Genomic DNA, 25,452 nt, shown 5'->3' with positions numbered 1-25,452 from the left:
TGCTGTTCAGTCAAAGTGTGAGGCACCCAACGAGATGAAACCTTCCTGAGCCGAAGATGATCATGAAGAATTTTTGTTATTGCTGGCGATCCAATGTTCACTGTAGATTCAATGTCCTTGAAAGTTGTTCGAGGATTTTCTCGAATCATTTGTTCCACAGCGGCAAAGTTTTCATCTGACACAGCTGTTGCCGGACGTCCAGCTCTCTCTTCATCTTTAAGCGATGTCCGGCCTCTTCTGAATTCGAGTAAATTGCTATACTTCCTGCGTTTTTCTGTTTCCCGGCGAGCAGCCACGTTGCCAGCTTGTGCTGAGGAAGAATGTAGATTTGAAGGGACGAAGGTGTCGGAACAAGTAAAATCCCATACAAGTGCTTTTCCTTTCTTCCACGGTATTAGGGCCCATCTAGCCTCTTGTCGTCTGCACGACTGCATCCCAACGGTTCACATATAGAAGGAACGCCTGCTGAAATTAGTGCCCTCATGATAATGTCGTTAACGCTGGAGTGGCGTGAATGTCTGCCCGCACTATTGGCACAGGAGAGTCCATGAAGTCCCTTCTTGTCTATGACACTTCTACAGGCAGGACATCTGTGTTGCTCGCAAACATCTGCTTCCAAACGCAGTGCACTGGCAATTCGAAAACTGTCATTGGGAAGATGTAATCCTAAAGAAGGTGACGGGATAGCATGGAGCCAAGCAACTGCTTCTGGAGATGATGTAGCTAGAAGGCTGGCCTTATCTTCTGGGTTATCGGATGACTGAAGCAGAAATGAAAAGTGATGATTTATAAGAGGATCGTCCCAAGAGGATTGTAGTTCTCTCTTATCAAGATCAGGGGGATCCACTCCACAAGATCCCACTATAGATGACCCACGCAATGCTATCGTTGACATCCGAATCCGATACTAGGCTAAGATCTTGTAGGAGAATGGTCTCGATCAATGACTTAGCGCCATAGAATGAAGACAGAAAGGATGAATTAGCCAGATCCATGGCGCGGCGAATGCCGAGACCTCCGTGGTTAACAGGAAGGGACGCCTGCAACCAAGAGTTATTGTTGAGTGAACAATTCAGGATAGATAATAGATTTATTTATTACATTTTATAAGTTTATACTTCAATAATAGGCAATCAAATATTGTTATTGTTAACAAACGTATAAATTTGAATGGAAAGATACATTAATCAACATTTAATTGTTTTTTTATGTTGAGTGAGGAAATTTTAATTCCAAGAGAGAAAAATTAGCAACATAAAATTAATAAAGAATTTTTGAAATAGAAATAACATAATGAAATCTCTAGAAATATAAATAAAATTGAGCATATTTATTTTGGATTACGTTGCAAGAATTTTCTGAAATCACTTTTATATTAAAAGTGTAAAAGTGTAGTTATTCTATTGTTTGCTTCTTTCTGTTGTACTAGAGAAGAAACATTTCCTCCAGTTCCCTTCCAGGCGGTAACGTACCAAGAACTGAAGAAACGTTGCCACGTTGGACCGCAAGGGATATACGTTGGATTAAGAAGGATGCTGAGCAAACATCTCCAGAAACGATAGATATGCATCTGCCTACTTCTCTGATAAAATCAAGGCTTCTAGAACACCATGTCCCACTGGTCTCGATGGCTATAGGAGCAAAAATAAATTTCTCGAGGAGGTTGTTGTATTTCCTTTCCTTTTCTGCCTCTCTAGGTCTAGCAACTTCTCCAGCATTCACAACAGTCAATGGGAGGCTTGAATGGGCAAATGTGTCCAAACATGTAAAATCCCATACTAGTGATTTGCCTCTCATCCAAGGTATTAATGTCATGCCGTCAGGTCGTTTACCATCGGAACGACAACAGCCTGACGGTTCACGAATCGAAGGGATTCCTGCCGTCGTGAGGGCTCGCAAAAGATGTCATTAACAGACGAACGTCTGGTGTTTCTGCCAATGCCCTTCATGCATGAGAGGCCATGCAGGCAGCGTTGGGTAACTTGATGCCCGCAAGCTGGACAGCGATGTGGCTCACAAACAGCTGAAACTAGTCTTAAGGTTACTGCAATTCGAAAGATTTGATTAGACATGTGAAGACCTAACTGGGGGGAAGGTAACGCATTTAATCATGCCCCAGCAGGGGGGGGATGACGCAGCAAAATGTCTGGCTTTACCTTCTGCAGGATCAACGGATTGTAAAGAAGTTCATGGAAATGTGCTGCTATTGGTGTGTACCAAGATGTAATTATCAAAATTATAATGTGGTGTTACTCTTAGTCATGTCTTTTCTAAATACCTAATGGTTTAGCTTTAAAGCTCATGATACAAAGTATAAGATTATCATACAATCACTGGTGGAAACCGGAACAGTCTATAATTAGCAGATGTATAGATAATAATCTCGGATATTAGTTATTGGTAAATAGTAGTGTTAATATATTATCCGAAAATCCACATTTTAAGCTCTCCGATTTTATCAATAAATGGAAAGATATTGGACGGGTGTTATTTAGTATTTTTAATTTTTCGTATAATTTCCTCCACAAGAAATGTTATAGTTGATTTCATACTATAAATTGACTGTTTAGCCTACTCTGTAAAAATCATAGATTTTTTTCATGACAAATCTGTAGGAAATTGCAAGCAGTTCTGATCAAATTCTAGTAATTCATATCCGTCCACATATAAAAACATATATAAACACTTACTAAATCTTTTTATTTGTGTTCTTTAAAATATGTTAGTTATTGGTTACTTTCTACAATTGTTTTTGCATCGTATTGGTTTGGAAACTTCGAGCATTATACAGCTCGTAAAAGGGTAAGAGTAGAAATCATTTTTGTTTATTGTTTCTCCATGAAAGTTGGTTTTAAGTTTTCTTATTTCTTTATTATGGTTTTGAAAAGGATACTTTTGAGTCTGCAAATAACCTCATTTTATGTAAAAGAAATCCTAACCGAGACTTTTGCAATGTGATGCAAGAGTGATATATGGTTGATGGCAAAACTCTGGAGAGTAAAGAAGAATGTGTAGAAGACTGAGATCTCTCTCTCTTTTGCAACAAAATGAAATTGAAGATTCCAACTCCGTTTGGAGAAGAGGCATAAACGTCCCTCAGGAGATTTACTTTCTCTCAATATGTGTGCCCTTGTTTTCTTGGGTTCGCCCAGAGAAACGCACAATTAAACTTTACTTTGCTCCAAGTTTCTGACACTCTTAGAAACTACAGGTCCCTTTAGTGACGTCATAAACCTCTGTCTCTTTCGATGTTGTCTTTTATAACATAACTTTATGTAACAAGCCAATATTTTTTTTCTTCTGAAGAAATATTGCAAATCGTTGGGGCAATTTTACTTGTTTTTCAAGCATTTTTTTGTTTTTTTATCTTTCTAAGTGGAGACACTCATATTTTATGAATGAGTACAAGTATTCACTAAAACACTTGATTGCATATTGTCAAAGGCAATAGCTGAATTGAGTATTTCTTTCATCTCCAGTTGTACCCATACAAAAATAATAAAATTGAAATCTTCGGTATAATGTGAGTTTCTTCTCGCATTAAGAACAATATTTTTGCAGTTGAAAACATAGTATGTATCCTCACCAGACAGAAAAGCTTTAAACTTACTTCTACCGAATGTAAACAATTTGTACCTACGTATAATATTACTTCATTACAGTAAATCACATAATTAAAATGTACTTATATGTGTGTACATTCAATCAAACTATTATGCTTTGCCAGATGGAGCTCAATGATCAGCTGGGAAATTCTTTTCAGATTTTTTTTTTGGTTCGAGACAAAGTTGATATTTACTTTTAAAATGCCTGCAGACTGGTTAGATTTAAGTTAATAGTATACTAATTACACTACGACAATGGTAGTTAAATTTTATTTGCACACAATGTACATTGAATGTTTTTTTCATGTTAATAAAAGCATGGAAATTAACTTCAGCTTATTAACTACATAACGTCTTGCAAATATGTCGTACAGACGGTAAGTATGTTTATCTAAGTATTTATCATGTTCGCTAGGTAAAAGAAGTAGGTAAATAACAATGAATAAATAGATTTTCCTATGTACTACCTACAATAAGTATTTTTAAAAAATATTAATTATTACAGCTAATTTCACTTTTAACTACAACATGTATATTATTGAACGTATTGTTAGCTTTAAAGTTAAGTAGTAATTAAAATCCTGTTTTACTTTCAATGGTCGAGTAGATTTTTCAGTGTTGAATAGGATAATGATACAAGCGGAAAGTTACATAAATTAAGATGTGACGCTTTTGTGTAGAAAAGTAGAAATAATATTGTGGTCTACGTGTTGACTACCCAGTTGAACGTAATATCTCTTCAGTGACAGTCCTTGGTAGCAGTGTTGGGTGGTGTCTTTATGTCTTATGTGATATAAAATGAGCACGAATGATTCTAGTCTTAGAATAATTTTAAAATACATGTCTTATATACATATACGTTATATATACATATAAACACTATCTGAATTTATTGGGAGATTGTTATAGGATTGAATTACATCAAGATAATTTAGTCATTAAATGCTTAAGAACGTATTGTTTTGTTAATATATAAGATAGAATGAAAGCCAGTATTGGCCATGTAAATTTTATGAAAACCAAAAAACAAAACAAAAAAAAATTAAAACTCACTTCTATATAATGAATATATTGTAATTGAAATTTGCATATCATAATTAATATACAGCATATACTTCGAGATATAGGACTTCTACAATTTATAGATGAGTTAAAATTCGGTACAAAAACTGTCTCAATCTCATTCCTCCGTGAAGATAGATCGTTTTGGTTCATATTTGTACGCTAAATAATATAAATATGAGATTGAATAATTTTGAAAATCTACTATTAGGAGATAACAAAAATGAACATAATTAACCTGAAGGAGCAACTTGAAATGGCAATTACAGTGCAATACAAGTTTTGTAACAGAATCTTTTTACTAACAAAGAGTTTGGAGAATTCACCATTGCTACTAATTTTGTAAAATACAATATTTAGGTACTACTTTTGAAGGAAATATTCTTAAAATGATTATTAAAAGAAAAGCTTTAATTTTAAACAAATCTAAGTGACATTATTTTAGAAAAATAATATTTAGTTTCTTGTTTAAACTGCTGTCCAATAATATTAAAGTACGTGTCTCTAATGATAACGTGTTATCCAAATGTGCATCAATACACTAACAAAATTTTAAATGTAGAGGGTAGAAACAGCATAATTTTATATAACATTATATAATGGTGAAGTGATTTTGAGTTTAAAGTCCTTTTCAGCTACAACGATATTGTATATTTATTTTTGTGAATTCTTCTATTTTTATATCTTGGTTTCGGACAACGGTGCATAAAAGTACACAATCTGTCGTATAGAAGAAGAAGAAAAAAGAATATATAATGTTGATTCTAAATAGAAAAAAATAAGATTTAATCTCAGTAGCTAAAGATATATGTTGATTTTATGTGTATAATAGGTACTCTTCGCTACCATAACAGCATATAATTGTTTATTTAAAATGTTGCTATGACAACCACCAAAAAAAGAAAAGTATTATTAATGAAGTTAAGTGAAAAGAAATAAAAGCTAATAGTGTTACAAAGTGACTTGTCTTTCTTTGTGTATTTTGTCGGTGTATATGATATATCTAGAAATCACACGAACTGTGGGCTGGAATGTAACATAAATATAACGTTACACAGCAGCAAGCCTATATGTGACGTGGACCTACAGATTAACGTGGAATCCGAACCACATGAGCTCCCGCTGGGAATCGTACCCCGGTCTCCCACGGCAAAGGCGCCTACGCTAACCCCTTAGCTAGGAGGATATAATATAAGATAATATTAATAATAAATAATAACAGTAATAAGTAATATAATATTATAACAGCATAATAGTATTCCGTGTACTTTTTGAGGCTGTGTCCCAAAGGGCAATAGAGAATTAGAAAATGAGATATACGAGAGAGAGAAAAATGCGAAATCTCATAGGTAATACCGAAACAAGTGGTCGATTTTTTGTCAGTATGCACTGAGAAAAATCCTTTATGCGGACAGCGGTATATTGTACAAATATACGGAATCATTATGTTTACTACAGAAATCAGTACGGAGCATATGTTATCCATGCTACATACGCACTGCCCTTAGATGTTACGTCATGCCGTTGCAGGGTGTCTGTTATAACAGTCTCCTGTATATTGCATACATATACATACAGGATCTCACATACAGATAGACGAATGTAACATATAGCAGACATATGTATCATACATATACGTGTTACATATGTCAGCTATGTGTTCATACGTCTACCTGTATATGAAATCCTGACTACCTATATACAGTTCTTTTATTCGTACGGAAAGTACGTTTATTCGGAACACTTATATGGAAAGTACGTGTAAGATATACTTTTTCAATTATACGTTTGCTGTACGTTTAAGTCCAAAAATTACAGGATTTACACATGCAACCTACGTTTTTACGTACGTCACATACGTTTTTTCTCAGTATTTTTTCTAGTATCTTTGTCTATGTCTTATCTTAGACAGCTTACACTAAAACAGTAAATACGTACGTCGTATTGATTTTCTTTTCAATACAATAAGACTAACGTTACACGTATTATGTTCTATTCAGATAACTCGTTTCTTTATAAAACTAATATACACGGACTAAGACAGACAGTAATATTCGCATTGAGTTATTTTATTTATTACGCTTTTTCTACTGTATAAACCCTGCTAAAGACAGTAAAGGAGATAAGGTGAAACTTACATCATTTATGAATGAAGCATACATGCTGATAGTTGGAGCGGTCAGTAATCTATGTGTGGGATATGGATTTCCACCATTATATATATATATATATATATATATATATATATATATATATATATATATATATATATATATATATATATATATAGATAGATAGATAGATAGATAGATATAGATATAGATAGAGAGAGAGAGTGATAGTAAATTGATAAATAAAACTCTTTTAGGAAACAAAAGCACCATCCTAATACAATGAGGTGTGAAGAAATTAGGGAGCACTGCGAATATGTTGGAAATGAATTATCCAAGATAGATGGTGGTCAAAAAGCATTGGGAAGACCTTAATCCAGTAATGGATCGACAATTGTTTTTCATGGTGGGTATGCGTTTTAAATATAAATAACCCTTACCACTACACTCATGTGATTCCAGTTCTCATTCTTAATATCTGTGCATTGAGATTAAGAAATAAACGCTCATATCTTGTTCTCAGAGATCATATGTTTAACTCTGTAGCTGTACCGTTCCTGGGTATAACCGGGTAAAATTTATTGTCATGTCTGGATATTACAAACAGTTCTGCGAACTCGAAATATTTTAATAATCGGTTGTAGCAAACCGGTGTGAAGCGGCTGAATAGCACCACTGGTTACTCCTGAAGATGTTATCGGATTAACTCCATTAGCAAACTCAGCCGAGATAACCGCTCCAGTTGTCTATTGCAGAAACCAGAATTCAAAAATTCTCTTTCGTTCAAGAGTTATCGTTTGTAGTAACGTACGTAGTACTAACACTATAATGTTATGAGATCCATCAGCGTTATCCTAATAACGAGCCGTATGGTGTATATGACAGAATATATGATGCTTATATGGTCATATCGTTGTTTTTTTGAGTCTATGAGCAGCAAAAATGAGTTGATCTCACATAATGTTGCAGGTTTGGTGATTGAGATATCGGATTTGACTGTAAAAATTTTAGGTACGAACCGAAAATCTCCGAGATTTTATTCAGCTAAATTTTCCATTATAATAAGATATATATATATATATATATATATATATATATATATATATATATATATATATATATATATATATATATATATATATATATATATCTTACGGACTCATTGAAAGTGAATTCGTTTACAACTTAGCATTGAAAGTATGAAAATAAAGGATTAAATCTAAGAAAGTGAAAAAAATTGAGTGAATGAACATAATATTTGTAGTAACAGCAAAACGAAATCCAAAGTTAATCACTTGGATTAACGACGTAAAGCAACGATTACGGTATTTTATTTTATCCTTATCTGACCCTTCTTGAGACAAGCTGTGTCCATAGAAATTATTCCATCCGTGAATTCTTTCGAATTTCAATTCGCCTTTATTACTTGCACGGCCGATTAGTTCTGAATGAAATTTTCTTTTTTCTCTCGCTATGTTCAAAGTTGCTCTTTTAAGTTTACCCAGGCTGGATCGGAAGATATGAGAGGTTGTTTGAAGGACTACTTAAGCGAGCTACCTAATTTTTTTCCTCCTTCGAACCACTGACCGAAAGCAAGTAAGGCCACTGGATTCTTGCTGTAGATCTAAAGTTATAACTGGCTGTTTCCGCAAACATTTTCCAAATCAATACAGCTCTACCCTCAAACCTATCCTTTGAGCTTCTACATTGTAAACAAAGCAAGTACAACTAAGTAGCTAGAGGCGAGGGGTAATCAGAGAAGGAAGGCAAGTAAATTCGAACTTCATGTTGCTGCTGCAGCAGAGGAAAGATAAAAGCTGTTCAGAAGTTAGAAGCATTTTTCTTATCTGTTGTCCACAGAACTTCCGCAGCAAGTCAAACAAACTAATAATCTAGTATACTTTAGAAGAAAATTCCAGTCGTTTTTTGAAATAAAAAGTACTTTACAATATCAACATTCTTTCCAAAGTTATTAAAGCTTTGTACAGTGCATTCGAAAAGTAACTATAAACTTACATCAGCACGATCATATGTTGAACAATTGTATTCCCTGAGTTGCGATTGAAGTTTTCTGAAAAGATTTGTAATCCTGTTATAAGTTAGCTTTCGGAAGCCAGCTAGGCTGATGACCTTGAGGGGAGAATCTGTGTGTCTAGTTCTCTGTTATTCTTTGATTGTTAATCGCCTTTGAACGATTCAGACCCGTGTTTTCATGTGCGCTCAGAATAACGTTAACTTTAGAAACCGAACTTTTCTCATTAACCTTTCAAAAGTGTGGCACGATCTCAGATTCCGGCTTGTGTTCATTTGTTGTTCATTTTTTTTCGCAACAGGTGGAGGGAGTTTAACCTCTTAGTATCTTTCTCTCCCACAACATGCTTCAATGTCATATGTGTCAGTGAGTTCCTCATTATCATTGCGACTGGAAGTCAGTACGGTCTCTGCTCTATCATATTATGTCTAATTGGTCACATTTTTAGTTGAAATATTCACGGGTTCTGTGAAAAAGCAATTAAAAATATTTCTATATAATGTTCATAAGAATGTAAACCGTAAGAGAAATGTAAGAAAATACTTTAAAAAAATATTAATTTCATTGTAATTATTATTATTCACGATTTGATGTTTCTCGGTGAATATTTCATGTACGGCTCAAAAAGAATTTTTACGGTCAATAATTGAAATATTCATAGTTGTATATTGGTAAAGGTGATTAGGCAGTAAAAGATCATTAAAAAAATAGATTTATTCGTAATATTGCGGTTCCTGATTCAGATAGTGTAAGAGCGCTAATTGAAAAATGTAAGAAGACTATGGGATAGGTCAAGGACTATGGGCGAATTGGTAAATCATCAGTACTCGATTAAAAACTACAATTTATACTAGCTACTATGCAACGTAGTTTTTAAGTATTATTGTATTAGTGCATGATAGATGTATACACAAGTAATTACTTTCAGAATGTTTAGTTTTGGTCTTATTTTATTATTTTCTTTATAATTAATGAAGAATTCTGTTTTTTAAATCCCTTTGTTTGCATTCTCAGGTAAAATATTTCCGGGTTTGAATGAAAGACTTGAAAAATACAAAGAAACTCGACAACTAAAGTTCTTGGAATCGTACATAGCGAAAAAAAAAAAAAACACACAAAGCAAACGTCTTCAGAAAAATTATAATGTAACACAGGCAAATGCGCTACCATGACATCAGATGATATTAAAATAACAAATGTCCCATAACTATAGATTGTTACTTGAATAATCATTACTATTTTAATATCTATTTTCTATTGTTATCAAATAAATGTCATGGTCGCACATTTGCAGCAATTTGTTGTAATTTTAGAGTGTAGATATCTTAGACTGTAGGTAAATTTTAGAGACAGAAGTATTTTTTAAACTAGAAATATAACCATAAGTTATATTAACCATAAGTTTTGCGCTTATCTGTTCAGTCATAGTGCTCTCGTCCTCGTTCACAATATTTGGATTTGATTTGAGTTTAGCCCCTTTCAGCAGCTAGGATATATGAGACATGGATCTAGAGCTTAACGTGGAATCTGACTACATGAGCTCCCACTGGGAATCAAACTCGAGTGTCCAACATCAAAGGCTCGAACACTATTCACATAATCACGAGAGAACTCTATTCGTAGTTTATTACTAAGCAGGGTATGAAGAAACGAATATTTCAGTAAATATTATCGACTTATGTTTCCTCAACGTTTCCAATGTTGTGTTGTCAGAATGATGACTATTGCTAATATTCATTAAGTTATATTGCTATGGAAAACAAATAAAGAAATGAATTTCCTTCAAAATTCACTTATATATTCTGCGTTTCATATTTTGTTTCATATTTTAATTTCCCATACTAGAATCATATTCCAAAGATAAATAAGGAATTGTATATGGCAAAGGCGATTATAAAAGTCCTAACAAAGAAAGAAATTATAATATTAAGGTCTTAATAAATTACTGAATTTCAGCCACTCTAGATGCAGTAAAATAATTAGGATAGTAAATAAACAAAGATAATAAAGTCAACTCGAATGTATTTTGTCTGTTTTCTTAGTCATACGATTGATCTTAGTAATATAAAATCTTGATTTTCTTGAATTTTTAGTCGTCCGAAGAGTGAGACCACTATCCAGTAATAAAAATTATTAACATTGCGAAAGCCGTTAAAGCCGGCCATATGACAGATGTCCAGTAATACTGATTTTTGAATGTTTGTTAGGAGATGTTTTGCGCTTTGTTAGGAGATGCATCACAGTCGTTTTAGGAACAATAGCTGTAGTTGAAATGATGATTGGTCTTACAACTTTGTGACTTTCCATAACTTTTTGATATCTTCTGCCAGGTCTTTGTATTTGCTTAATCCGTACGAATGTTATAATTCAATGGTACTGCTACATCTATGAGAGTACCTCTTTGTCCATTTTATTGATAATAGTGATGTCAGATCTGTTTTCACGTGCAGTTACATCCTTCCTGATTTCTCGATCCCAGTAGAGTTTGTGTTTATAGTTCTCAAGTACTTGACTTGACTAGTATTTGTAGTATGGTTTCGTATCGGTAAATAATTCCATGTTATGTACCAAAAACTGATGAATGATTTTTGCAACATTGTTGTGTCTTTTCAGAGAGTTTGTGAGAGCCATTATACCGCATGAGCCTGTGATGTGTTCAATTGTTTCTGATGTTTCTCCGGATTTTCTGCATTTCCATCCGGTATTTCTTGTTTCAATATGTATTTACAGTAGTTTCAGGTTGGTATCAAATCCAACTCTTTCGGAAAAGAGTTCAGGTTTCTTGAACTAGAGAGTTAATTGTCGTTTATCTGTGTTACTCACCTCTAAATAATTCTTATAGATTTCATGGAGTTCTTTTGATTTCTATTTGGGATGCTTTTGTTCACCTGATTCATAGTTTGTGATGAACTCTGTCATGACTAAATGGAGTGCTATAGCTTTTGTGTCTGCATCACATATTAAATAAAATAGATTTCTTTCCTGTTGGTGAAATATTTGGCGGAGATCTTAATGTGTTCTTGCTGGAGTTTCGGTATATCTACGATACCAATGCCATCTTTTTCTGTGAGAAATGTCACTCGCTCTATTACACCTTTAGGGTGTTTCGTTCTGATTTCTATCATTAGAGTCCGGATTGTTCGTGTTAAATTAACTAAATCAGTCCCAACCCATTTGATTAAGCCAAATAAATATGTTATGAGGTGTACAGCAAATGGATTAATGACGTTAACTTAGTTAGCGCTAGTAATCTGAATTCTGAATATCTCCTAAATTTTTGACTGAAAATCTTTCTGCAATATGCATTTCATTGTGTTGTGTTCAATACCTTGAGGCTCCATTATCCTAAATATTTGTACTGTCTTCCTTCTATTCAATTTTGTGAAGTTCATCAACGGAGAATCCTTCGGTGTTCGTTGCTTTCCCTTTTTTGGAATGTACTTAACTACCTTACATTTGTTAATGCCTAAATTCATACAGATGTCAGAGCTGAATGGTATTACTATTTCCAGCAATCTGTGTAGTTGACTTGGAGAGTTGGCGTAGAGCTTTAGGTCATCCACGTATAACAAGAGGTGGTTGATTTTACAAGATTTGTTACTTGATTTTACCTTAAAGCCGTAAGACTGTTTCCTAATGATCGTGAAAAAGTTTAATTGAACCCTAACAGATACTCCCTAAGTTTAGTATCAAAATTTAACAAATTATACTTGTAAGAGTTGAAGTTTATAATGAAAGAGTGAAATGTCAATTTTTTTATTATTATTATCATTATATATGGTACTACACACATTACGACTAAAGTAACAACATGATAAGCGCTTCCTACACGTTTTATGTTTATTTTTTAATTTGAAATTTTGTAATTTTTACAAAGCTTGAGGCATGATATCTCTGGCGAGATAGCTAGTGTTTATTTTATTTTATTTTTTTTACAGAATATACATTTATGTAAAAGAAGGCTATACTAAAAATACGAAGTTTGATATGTAACTGTGAACAGTTATAAATTATCAAAAATCGCATGAGAAACGCATGTTCACGCTACTCTCAACCATTTGTTTCTCAAGTAAACATTATTCCAATGTGAATCATAGAACAGATTGTTTTAATTTGGGATTTAATGAATGACATACCTTAGAATAAGCTTAAAACATTTAAATAAAAAATAGTTTTTAAATTATATGAAATTGATAACCAATCACAAATAATGAAATAAAAGACGATTGGAAGAGGTGAAATTCATTAAATATTATACCTCTGTTATCTTAATGTATTACTAGGTATAATAATACTATAATTTCAGGTCTTACTTATGCCGAAGCTTTTGTTAAGTTTGTTTCGTTTTTGACGAATAACCAGTTTGTTCATTTAGATTTTGAGATTTTGTCCTTGTTTATATCTCAGGTTACTTCTCTTCCTGCAATATTCATGTATTATTTTTAATGGATTTAGTACAGAGGCATGCACCAAATTCAAATAAAATGTATTAAATGTATTTAAATTTAATAAAAAAATGGTCTTATTATATAGCCAGCTCTGTGAATCCAACTGCCGTATATAATGTGATGGCGACTGGAAGCACAAAAACACAAAAACTGATAGATAATTATTAAAACCAATTGTTACGCAAAACAACAATTTCACACTTTGAACTTTAATTACAAATCATAATCTATGGTGATGGGTGAAAAGTTATTTTTGGTGCAATCTGATAGCCTGATCAGTGAAATCTAATCTGTACTTCGGCATAACCGTGGGACGTAAAACTGAAAAATTTTCATTTCATTTCATTTTTCTAATCTTTACTTACATTTTTTCAAAAGGTTTCAAAATTTTTGTTTAAAATTTCTAATTTGAAAAACGTATCACAGATTATTTTTCTGATTTTTAGTTTGGAAACTTTTGAATCTTAGTATTGTAGTTACGACTTATAGTGTAAGTACATTGGTGAAGAAAAATAGAACTAGAAAGGTGATTTTTAATTATTAAAACCGATTCATATGCAATAATAATATCACACTTTGAATTTTAGTCACAACTCATAGTCTAAGAACATTAGTCGAAAGTTATTCTTGTCACAATTTGATTGGCTAATCACTTTTCAAATTTTAATCAAGAATTTTTGTAAAAGGTTTTGGAAGGTTTTTGTTTAAAATTTTCTTGATTAAATTATCTCTTGATGCAGCTTTTGATCTGTTACTCTGAAATATTAGCGGTTTGTGGTTTTTGGTTATTGCGTGTATGTACACGTAATGGATTATTAAGTTGCTTTTGGCGTAAGCTTAAATAGTAGTAGCACAAACGGATTGTTCTCGTGTTTATTATTAGTTCATAAGTTGCAGCTTACATCAAGCTTTCAGATTATTTCTATATTTGATAGCTCTAGTTTGTTACGGATTACCAGATCTAATGTACATCGTATATCCTTCCAAATGGAATATACGAAGGCTGCTGCAAAATTTCTGCAATAAATGTAAAAAGACATGCTAAATTCTGGAAAATGTTTTATTGTTTTTCAAAGTATTTATCTTTAAGATTAAAACACTTTTGTACATGCTCTAATCAATTTTTAAAGCATATGTTTCATTTTGAGGCTGTTACATCGGAAACAGTGCTTCGGGCGATAGAAATTGCTCACCATGTATCTTATTTTTCATATGTGAGAATAAAAAGAAGTCATTTGGTGATAAATCAGATGAATATGAATAACGAATCACCAATTCGATATTTTTAATGGACAGAAAATTAATAAGTTGGTGTGCCAAGGGGGAATTGGCGTTGTCGTGGAGAAGAATGATGTTATGATTTGGGTTTGTTTTACGCAATTAACTGATGACATCTGGCAAACAAATTGTATACCACTCAGCATTTAGTCCTTCAATTAGCCCAGGAAATGAAAGGAAAAAAGTCCATGCTTGTCGGGAAAAATTCGAGACAAGCTGAATTTTTGCCAGTTTTTAGGACCTAACTAGAGGTGCATTTTCCCAAAAGTCCCCACCCCTCCCCTTGTGCTTTCACCTCCAGCCCCTTTAACATTCAATTTGAAAGGTTTTCGGTTATCGTTCATATCTCCATTATTATTAATCCGATTTTCAAACTTTTTTTTATAGTTCTCTGCTAAACCACGATCTAAAAAAGTTATTCTTGATAATTTTCATTAGGTGTAATACTTTAAGACAGGGACGCAAATAAGCAACAAAATTTTACTCGACGAAGAAAAAAGCTACTAGCCCACAATAGAAATCATTTACTTACCTTCGGTATGATATTAAATACTCGCCCGCCCTGATGAACCACTCGCCACGGGCGAGCGGTTATTTGCATCCCTGGTTTAAGAGATATTCGTATAAATTTGTAAAATTGTAAATTTTTATGAGTACTTTTTTCCCTTTTTTATATTTTAACTTTTTTATATTCCATAATTTGTAGAAACGTTTCAAATAGGAGTTGTAGAGCGCTGCTTTAGCTTTAAAACGGTGAATATATTAATATACTTAGAGGTATGGGAACTTGTAAAAGGGCACCTTAAGGGAGCGAAGTGCGTGCTTACCAGTACCACACACACTGGCACTGGACAGCAGCTCCCTGCGAATTGCTTAGTCGACTTTAATATGTCAACATAAGAGTGGAGTGTTTCGTATGGTTTGCATCGTAAGTGCTAGTGTTCTGTTTTTTTGATCGGGTTTGTGCTCATTAGGACAATCCATGGTTAATTTATATTTTTTTCTGAAATACAATTTTTGATAAGTAAGTATAAATTTTGGACGTACTTTTACTTAAATGTGACTTTGAAGTTAATTTCTTTATTGGTTCAATGTTCAAAGTGTATTTAATTTCATCTTTTGAGCAAATCTGAGCTTTCGAAAACAGACCAGCTTTAAGAGCTATATACGAAGGTCCAAATAGGTTATTTCACAAAAATAAATGTATCAATTAGTTTCTTACATCTAAACTAATTGCAGTGTAACTAAAGGCAGTGAAATTGCAAAGATATTATTTAAGCTAGGTAGTTTTCGTCTTTTAATGTCGTTTATGGGTTCCTTATGACTAATAATGGAAAATAGTGAACTTGAATGTTTATGGGTTACTGTGTATGGTGAAAATAAAAGTGCAAAACATGCTCAACCGTTATTTATATGCAAGATATATCCGAGCATACACACAGCATCTACAATTGTAAATATGTTGAGAGAACATCGCGAAGAAGTGAAAGACAGCTTTGCCACAATGGAGAAGTTTCACAAACTACTTACTAACCAAGAGATAAGTCAAGAACATGTGTTAAAGAAATCGGAAGTTATTGAATCTTGCGGTAAATTAGACACTATAAAAAACTTAGAATCAACAAGTAGAACTGTAAAACTTTGGAAAAATCTGAAATGCATAGATCTTATTTTGCAACTCATTTATGCAGAAAGAACAGGAAACTGGGATATGCACTTGGCTACGATAAAAAATGCATGCATTTTTCATACTGCTGGACATTTACCTTAAGCAAAGTCTGCTCATTTATATGTTCAACAAATTATGAATATCATTTCTAAACTGACAGAGAGGAAGCTACAGCTGTTAACGAAGAAAGGAATGTTCACAGTGAGACGGAGTGGTAAATTTTGGTCAGGTACCTGGACAGATATGTGTATTGAGCAGTGACTTATGCGTCCAATGAAATATGTTGGAGGTTTGACACACGGTAGACGCATAACCGAAAGCAGCTGTTCAAATGGGTGTTGGGAAATCCTCATGTTTTAAAGTTCGCGAAGTCATTGAAGAGTTTTGGGGAACTGTTATAACATTTACTGAACAAAATGTGGAGATTAGAGAAACAAGAAGAAAAAGAGACCAGGCAGATTTGGAAAAGCTCACTATATGGCTTACAGAATACAATCCTTTCACTAAGTTATCTGGAGAACTTGTCTCTCTATCATCTGAATATGTGTCTGATGATTCTGTCAAGTGTGATGAGGCTTATGAAATAGGAGTCACAGCGTTGGAAAAAATTAGATAAAACTTTTAGCGATTTACAGCTTCATGGAAGGGACATGATGAAAATTAATGCTAAACCAAAAAAGTGAAAGTTGATGATTGAGTTGATTTTTGAGTTTAACGTCCCGTTCAGCAGCGAGGCTATATGAGACGTGGACCTACTGATTAACGTGGAATCCGAACCACATGAGCTCCCGCCGGGAATCGAACCCGGGTCTCCCACGCCAAAGGCGCGTACGCTAACCGCTTAGCCACGGAGGAGCTCAAAAGTGAAAGTTGTGTCAAAGGAAGTGACAGTCAATCCTCAACAGTTTTTCAACAGAATATTGTGTGTTTGTGACAAGCCAAACTAAAGAATACCTAACATATGAGCTAGCATCAAGACCGCTGTCTCTTTTTGATGATGTGTAACTCCGTAAAGGCACGAAATCCTCACTGCTGAAGCCTATATTCCAAGTGGTTTGCAAGAAGATATCGATGTAAGTTATGCGACATTTGTAGCTGATGGAAGGTTTCTAATGCATTATGTGAAATGTCCGAGTGATTCCGAGTGAAGGAGAAATAGTTAAAAATTATTCTGACTGTAATATCTAACCATGGAGGAATTGCTACTTTAATGTTTGATGGATATCCGGAGCACTCGACCACTAAACACGAGGGACAAAACAGAAGAGCTGCAAACAAAACTTCATGCAAAATTAACTTTGAGGAGGAAATAGGGAGAAAAAAGTAAAAAAATGTTCCAGGCAGTAGCATCAGAATTAGTCAAAAAGAGTATATCAGTCTACATGGCAGAAGATAATGATGTTCATATGCCTCAGAAAAAGTAAATCAGTTTACAAGATTGTAATTGTGGATTCCGATACGGATTTATTGGTCCTTTTAGTGGCCCTTACTCCTGAGAAAGAAGAAAAATAGTATGTATGTTTGTAAACAAATAGACGGTAAGGATCGAACCAAAGTATTTTACATTCAAAAGTTGGTTGAACAAAGCAAAGAAATCAATAATCTCTTATTTACACATGCAGTGACTAGCTGGGACAGTTCGTCTTGCCTTTATGGTTTAGGAAACATAAAAGCAGTAGAAATGTTGAAATCCTCGTCTGATGCTAAGAAACCAGCTTTGGTGTTTACTGAGGACAATATTTCCAAGCAAGAATTGCTAAGAAGTGGAGAACGTTTTGTATTAGAACTGTATGGCCTAAACAGGTACTCAAACTTGAATGAATCCCGATACTTCAAATTCACTATGCTCACGAGAAAGTCAAATTTGATATCGAATTTCGAGCTGGTTAAACTACTTCCAATGACAGGAGTATTTCAACATCATTTACTAAGGTTTTATTTGTAAGTAGAGAGATGGTTGGGAGCCAATTTGTCGGCTCTGAATGCGGATGGAAGAAAAGTACTTAAACCAGTTACTTATTCAAAGCACGAGATGATTTGTTGTGTTTAGTGTCATCTTCTTACCAAATTGATTGTAGGGATTATTGTAAGTATCGGAAGTCAAATATATGTTTAGCTATGTGCGAACATTGAAATGATGGATAAGGAACAACCCTATATCATATTGGTTAGGGACAAAAGACTCCCGAACCAAAACTGACAAAAAAGATACGTGAAATTGATGAAATACGAGTAATATATTCTACAAAATCGGAAAGTATTTTTTAAAGATGATTAGTCATGAAACACAATAGTAAGTGTGAGGCAGGTACCGTGAATATCACGCTCAGCGGACCTATAAAGCCAGGAAAAGAATGAAAGGGGCCCATTTTTGGATATCGCGTAGGGATCCATCCGATCTTATGGTTTGATATTTGAGGTAAACAAGGCGAGCGAGGGCGCGACAACTCTGCGAAGTTTGCAATAATGGTAAGCGCGCACTTCTCTCTCTTAAGGTGCCCTTTTACACATTCCCATATCTCTAAGTACATTACTATATACACCGTTTGAAAGCTAAAGAAGCGCTCCACAAGCTTTATTTGGAACATTTCTACAAATTATCGAATACACAAAAGTTAAAATATAAAAAAAGGGGAAAAAGTACACATAAAAATGTACAATTTTACATAATTCTACGAATATCTCTTAAAGTATTACACCTATCAAAAACTGTAAGGGTAACTATTTTAAGATCGTGATTCAGGAAAGAGAACCATAAAAAGATTCTGAAGATAGGATTAATAATAACGGAGATATGAGCGATAATCGAAAACTTTTCAAATTGAATGCTAAAGAAGCTGGAGGGGAAAGCACAAGGGAAGGGGTGGAACTTTTGGGAAAATGCACCTCTAGTTGGGTCCTAACAACTGGCAAAAATTCAGCTTGTCTCGAATTTTTTCCGACAAAAACCCTTTATTTCCTGGACTAAATCTTCTAAGGCTGTAGTTGCCACATGTTCGATGTAACCAAAGAAACAAGCAATTACTTTTATCAGTCCTCTTCGTCGGTTTCTGCTTTTGTTGAAATGTTCTCTCCAATGTGCAATGTTTGTAAAATTACCCCATGTGGGACAAGGCAGCAAAGGAATTCAGATTTTCTCGATTGTGTCGTCATCCAAGTTCAGTAAACTCGGAAAAGTGTAGAGTATGGGAGGTTCTTCGAGAAGGAGTCTTTCTAAGAGACGATTCAATATGTTTAAAATTGTGATTAGCAGAGTTCATTTTAATATTACTGATCTGAAGAAGAAATACAATTGAATAAATGTGATTACTGAGGTAAGTTAGAAGTTATGTAGTGACATCAAATAAAGGAAGTTTTAGCACAGAAAGCTTGAAAATATGCATTTTAGCATCAAAATATATTAATGGCGATTTTCTTCTTTTCTTTCTTGTGAAGTTCACCCAGAATTCGCGATCACAACAACAACTACACTGCATCTACTGTTTATTAGTTAAACATTGATCCTGTCCAACTTCTGCTAGATGTATAGTAGAAACAGCTGTAGTAGTAGAAGATGTTTAGATGTAGTGCTTGTATTTGTTTGTTTTTATAGTATTTAATCTATGCATACTCATTACTGTGGTTTTTCTATTTGCTCCTCAAGATTTGCACACGCTTTAGTAAATATATAGACTTGTATATTAATATTACATGACACTGTTTAGCAAGGCAATATGACACTTTTTAGCAAGGTGATAAGTAGCAACACCCAATGCGGATTTGCTTGGAACTCCTGCAGTGAATAAAGGAATCAAAAGTAGGACATACGTATTTTTTTATATTGGCCAACATGAAGGATGAAGAGGATAAAAAGCCCCTAAACAGCAAACATTGGGCAATATGACACCATGTAGGAAGGCAATGAAGAGCAATGCAATCTGTCGATCCGCTAGAACTTTTAAAATTCGTAGAGGAAGAAACAATATGAGGAAACGTTGTAATAGTAGTCGATACTTCTGGCAAATGGCGAATCAATTACGAATACTGTGTCTTCATTTGAATACAATGTGAGAAATGCTTTAAATTCATGTTGCTATGGAGATATTTAAGAAAACCAATAGATAGATCTCTTGTAGATATTGGCCAAGATGACATAAGATTGGAATTCGTTATTACAATTTGAATTGTCGTTTATATCTCTTTTAGAAAGCAATATCTTGAGTGTTTAGAGCATAGTTACATCACACGATACTAGAAATTAAATTATAATTACGAACGATTAATAACACAATTGTACATTAAATTGAATTCGTTTTATCCTTGATAAGAGTGTTGCAAGTGGTATGTTATCTTATCCTTGATAAGAGTGTTGCAAGTGGAACGTTATCTTATATTAAAGAAAGACAATCACACCAGAATAAAGCGCTTATCAGATCAATATGTTCAAGTACAAGTGTGCTGATAAGTTAGCAGTGAACAGCGGTCAATGTGTTAATCGTATGCCTTGTGTCCTGTTTATCATTGATGAAGTGCACTGAACGGTATATAAGGCATGTTTATCATTATGTTTATTGAGCCGTAACAAGTCAAAGAGTTATAGGGCTGTATCCAAAATGGTGTAGTTCCATTAATATCATTCGTATACTTCGAGCCTATTTTGCTATTGTTGACATTCCAGAACTACCTCCAAACAAGGCAGAAACACACCTTTCAAACTACCTCCGGGAATTGATCAATGACGCTGCAGATAGAGTCATGTCAATATACAACGAAGACGTTACTGTACACTTTGATTTGGATGAGGATGTCATGGATACAAATTCCGTCACCGACTCTGGAGAAGTGGATGAAACTTGCGAGAAATATATGCGAAAGACATATGAGTGGTGAGTCTGTGGACTTGGAATACTTGGAATACAAGAGAAAAGCAGTTGAATTATGGAAAAGTGGAAAACGAAAGAGACTGTGGTTACAGTCCGTTATGCGTCACTACAAGAAAGTAACGTCCCGAAAACAGTCGTAACGTTGGGAAAAGCAAGTCTCTTCAGCTGAAATGCACAAAGACAAAATGAGTTAGGTGTCGCTCGCCGTGCTTCGGGACTTTCAAACCTCTGTTGGTGCACATTTACCGCTGCATGACGTAGATCTGAAGCGGTGAGCTCTCCAACTAAGTCATAAGCATAACCCCACTTCATTTACGGCATCAAAAACGTGGTTATGGGTATTTAAGTGGCGCAACAATATTGTTTCCGGTAGAGTGACCAAACTTATATCTATTTTCCAACACTAGCTAATGCATATCTCTAACGGAGTAACTAGTTATAGTCTTCTTAAGAGTTGTAGTATTGCGTATGTTCGCAGTTTAAGTGGGTGTTTACCTCCTTCATCTCTCACGTTGGCCGATATAAAAAATACGTATGTCCTACTTTTGATTCCTTAATTCATTCCAGGAGTTTCAAGCAAATCGGAGTGTGACATTTGGAAAACCTTGCTTGTAAGTCCTAAGAATGAACAGTCACGCTCATTATTATAATAGATGCTGCTAGCGTTATCACTTTTCTGCCTAATGCTAATAGATGGCACTACCCGATAACTTCTCAATAATTTAAACCTACACTAACTCCTTGAATAACTGTACAAGTATGGATGAGTTTATTGTAGTTGGTTTGCAAATTTAAAGAATAATAACATTGCTAAATTTAATCAGTTAGTGCATTTAATTAAGTATAATTTTAAGGTATAGTGTACAGCAGGCGGAAGCGTCAGGGAGAAATAATCCCTGACGTCAATAGATGCACTCGCTTGGCAAATTTCCAGATTTAATATTATTGTGACGATTTAATTGGAAAGTTAAATTCGTTTCAATTTAATTATTTGAAAAATAGCGATGTTACTGAATATTATGTTTTTATGTATATTATTCATATAAAGCCTGTAATCATATTTAGAGTTAAACATGAAATTGGCGGTCAAACGTTAAAAAAAAAAGTTAAGTGTAAATAATTACAACTCTTAAACACGATTTTAAGCTATAGTATCGTGTATAGCAGGCGAGAAGGAATTACTATCACATTCCAGCTACCTACTTTAACGCCAAGCGTTTTATGCAACCCACCGATCCAGATGATCATTTGGGCTGCATATCCAACAGGTGAACTGCGATTTTAGCCAAAAAATTACTATTTTTCATGCAAAAAGCAATACGTAAACATTAAATGTATTGCACTAATATAAAATATATGCTCCTTTCAAACAGTATCAATGGTGTACATAAGTGGAAGGATTTCGGAATTTGAACTCCTCTCTTTTAGCAAGGTATTAGGCAAAAACTAAGCATTTATCATATTAAGATACATGATATACATGAAAACTTGAAATTATACGAACTTGAGAGCTTGAAACCGGTTGACGAACTTCTGCGAACGCTACTGATTGTGTTCCTCTTCTTATTTTTAATAGTTTTATACTTTGAACGAAATTTTGAAGTGTAGGGCAAGCGTGAAAGTAACCACCAATTTCTCAATTCATTTGTATTATCAAAATATCTTTAATGCCTTTCGATTTTCTTCAAAACAATCAATTAAGAACGAAAAGCAAATGATTGAGTTTTGTTTTGGATCAAAATCAGAAATTTGAAAGACCAGTGTGAAGTTGGTTCACTCACTTTATTTTGTATTTAATTAACACTTACCGAAACAAACTATTTTCTCTGTAAAGCTATCAATGAGAAAGGAGAAACAAACGCTTGCCTTGAGTTTTGAATCAAAATTTCAAAGTAAAACAAGTAGTGTGAAGTTGGCCATCAAATGTAACCTGTAAATATCTCTTTTGTTTTTCATAATAAGTTATTTCTTTCTTCGAAACAATCAAAACAAACCATCTTCATCACTTTTGTTTCTTAAATATATCCTGATGTTTTTGGAAACAAACTAATGTTCTTCAAAATAGTGTTGTGTTGTTAAACAACAAACGATTGATTATGGTCTTGAATCGAAATGTGTAAGTAAGGGGGCCAGGGTGAATTTATCCACATCCGAAATTTATTTTGTAAATTTCTCTTCTTGTTTTCCGAAACAAACGATTTTCCCTTCAAAAAATCAGTAACGAAGGAAAAATAAATGATTTCGTTTTAAATCGAAATCTGAAAGTGGAGCCAGTGTGAAGTTGCATCACTCATTTGTTTTGTAAACACTCTTTATATTTTTGAAAACAAACCATTCTTTCTTCAAAGTAATCAACAATAGACGTATATCAAACCATCGATTTCGTTTTCCAATCCAAATTTGTAAGTGGAGGAACCAGGGTAAACTGGACTTTAAAAAAAAAGATTTTTCTTGAAAAGAATCAATAAGAAATGAAAAGCAAATTGGCTTGGATTTTGAATCGAAGTTGAAAATTGAGAGACCATGGTGACGAGTTAGCTACAAATCTCTGAGAGGATGTACGGGGTAGGTGAAAACTTTAATATTTTATTGTATAATCTTGCTATAGGATAAACTTTACATGTCAAAGATTAATATCGTGTAGTTTTGTTTCCTGTAAAGTCTTAAAGATCTATGATAAATAAGTTATGTAGAACAAACGATAGGGGGAACGGGACAATACCACGCAGTAATTGCGGAATTTTCATGGCGAAGTCTTACAAATGACAGTGAGAGGATTTTATCAAGTACAAATTTAAAAGTATGTTTTTTTTTCTTTTAATTTCCCATAAAGCACTCTAGGGTCATTTTAGTTCTATTCTACTAATTAATTCTACTAATCTATTTTAATAAGACACATCTTTCCAAGCTGATTCTGAGAACGTAGATGAAGTTGTGTTGCATAAGGATGATGAAATGAATGGTACTGACTTATTAAGTTCTTGTAACTGGTGTATTCTGTATAACGATTTTGAAACAGACGGAGAGTTGTGGTATCATAGGGTGGTTTGTTGAAACTAGTCTTACGCAAAATATAGTATTTAGCATTCGCCAGAAAATTATACGTGTAACTCCTGTACAAAATTAACTTAAATAAGTTAAAGGGAATTATCTAATTACTAGCATCAATTACCAGGTGCATTGGGTTAAATTAAGAAAATAATAATAATATGTTCAGTTAGTCATACGAAGTGCATACTGCGGTGCAAGGTGGATGTGTTGAGTGAGTGCTCTCTGCAAATAATTTAATTTAAAAAGTTCTACTGATTTTTCAACTCATTTGAAGACAGCGACATGAATATGAATAGCCAGAGATTGTGATAATACCATCTGTAGGTGATAGAAGTGAATAATTATCCAGTTTAGGCGTTTAGTTACAAATGTAAACAAACAACTGAGCAGAGCTGTGTCTATTATTGCAATTGTGAAATTATCTTCAACAAGTAAGTTGAATAGTTAGACTTATATGCTAGAAGTTTAATCTAGTACATTACTGAAGTTTATTTTCCTTTACTAAATACTATTTCTGTGATTCAATCTCAGTATTAGTACTGTATATAGCATACAACATTTTACTTATGTGTTTTTGCTTCTCCGAATCCCTGTGTTATGGAAAATTAGTGTGCCAATTTCTAAAACGATGACTAGCAGCATCCACTATTAAAACTTGCCGCCATTTTGGATCCCGATATAAGTATAATTAACATAGTGTGCTATATAGTATAAATATACTGTTATATGTGGTTCAATTTGGTTATCGAGAATTAGAGTACTAGTGCCAAATTCTTTGATAAGCAGGAACCATACTGAACGGATACCGAAGCAGGAACAAAGCAGGAACGTAAACTTTGACGCCATTTTGAATCCCGATTTAAATATATTTAATACAGTAGTGCGATCACAATGTCTTCTTGTACAATTTGTAATTCAAAAGTTAGTCGCTATGATGACGCACTACAGTGTTCAAAAAAGAATTGTAATAAATTATTTCATATAGTGTGTTACAAAATATCTGTGGAGAAATATACGGACATGAAGCAGACGGGTATTATAAAGGAATGGGTATGTAGAGATTGTAGTGGTTCTAATCCGAGGGAGGTAGTAATTACAAAAACTGTACCACCGAGCGCAACTGAGTCAATGCTAATTAACAAAAGTACATCCTCAAAATTGGATGACAAATCTTTGAATCCTTCTGATATAGGAATGAAGCTTGAGGAACTCTGTGCTCAAATAGCTCAATTAACAGCTAGTGTTCAATTTATGTCTAATCAACACGATGAATTGTTGAAGAAACTTGAACTAGAGATTAAGGGTAATATTCAACGGGATAAGGATATAGCCAA

The sequence above is a fragment of the Thermobia domestica genome, chromosome 14 (genome assembly GCF_964235325.1).
Source record: "Thermobia domestica chromosome 14, izTheDome1.hap1.1, whole genome shotgun sequence".
Lineage (NCBI taxonomy): Eukaryota > Metazoa > Arthropoda > Insecta > Zygentoma > Lepismatidae > Thermobia > Thermobia domestica.
Note: the sequence above shows the minus strand (reverse complement) of the source record.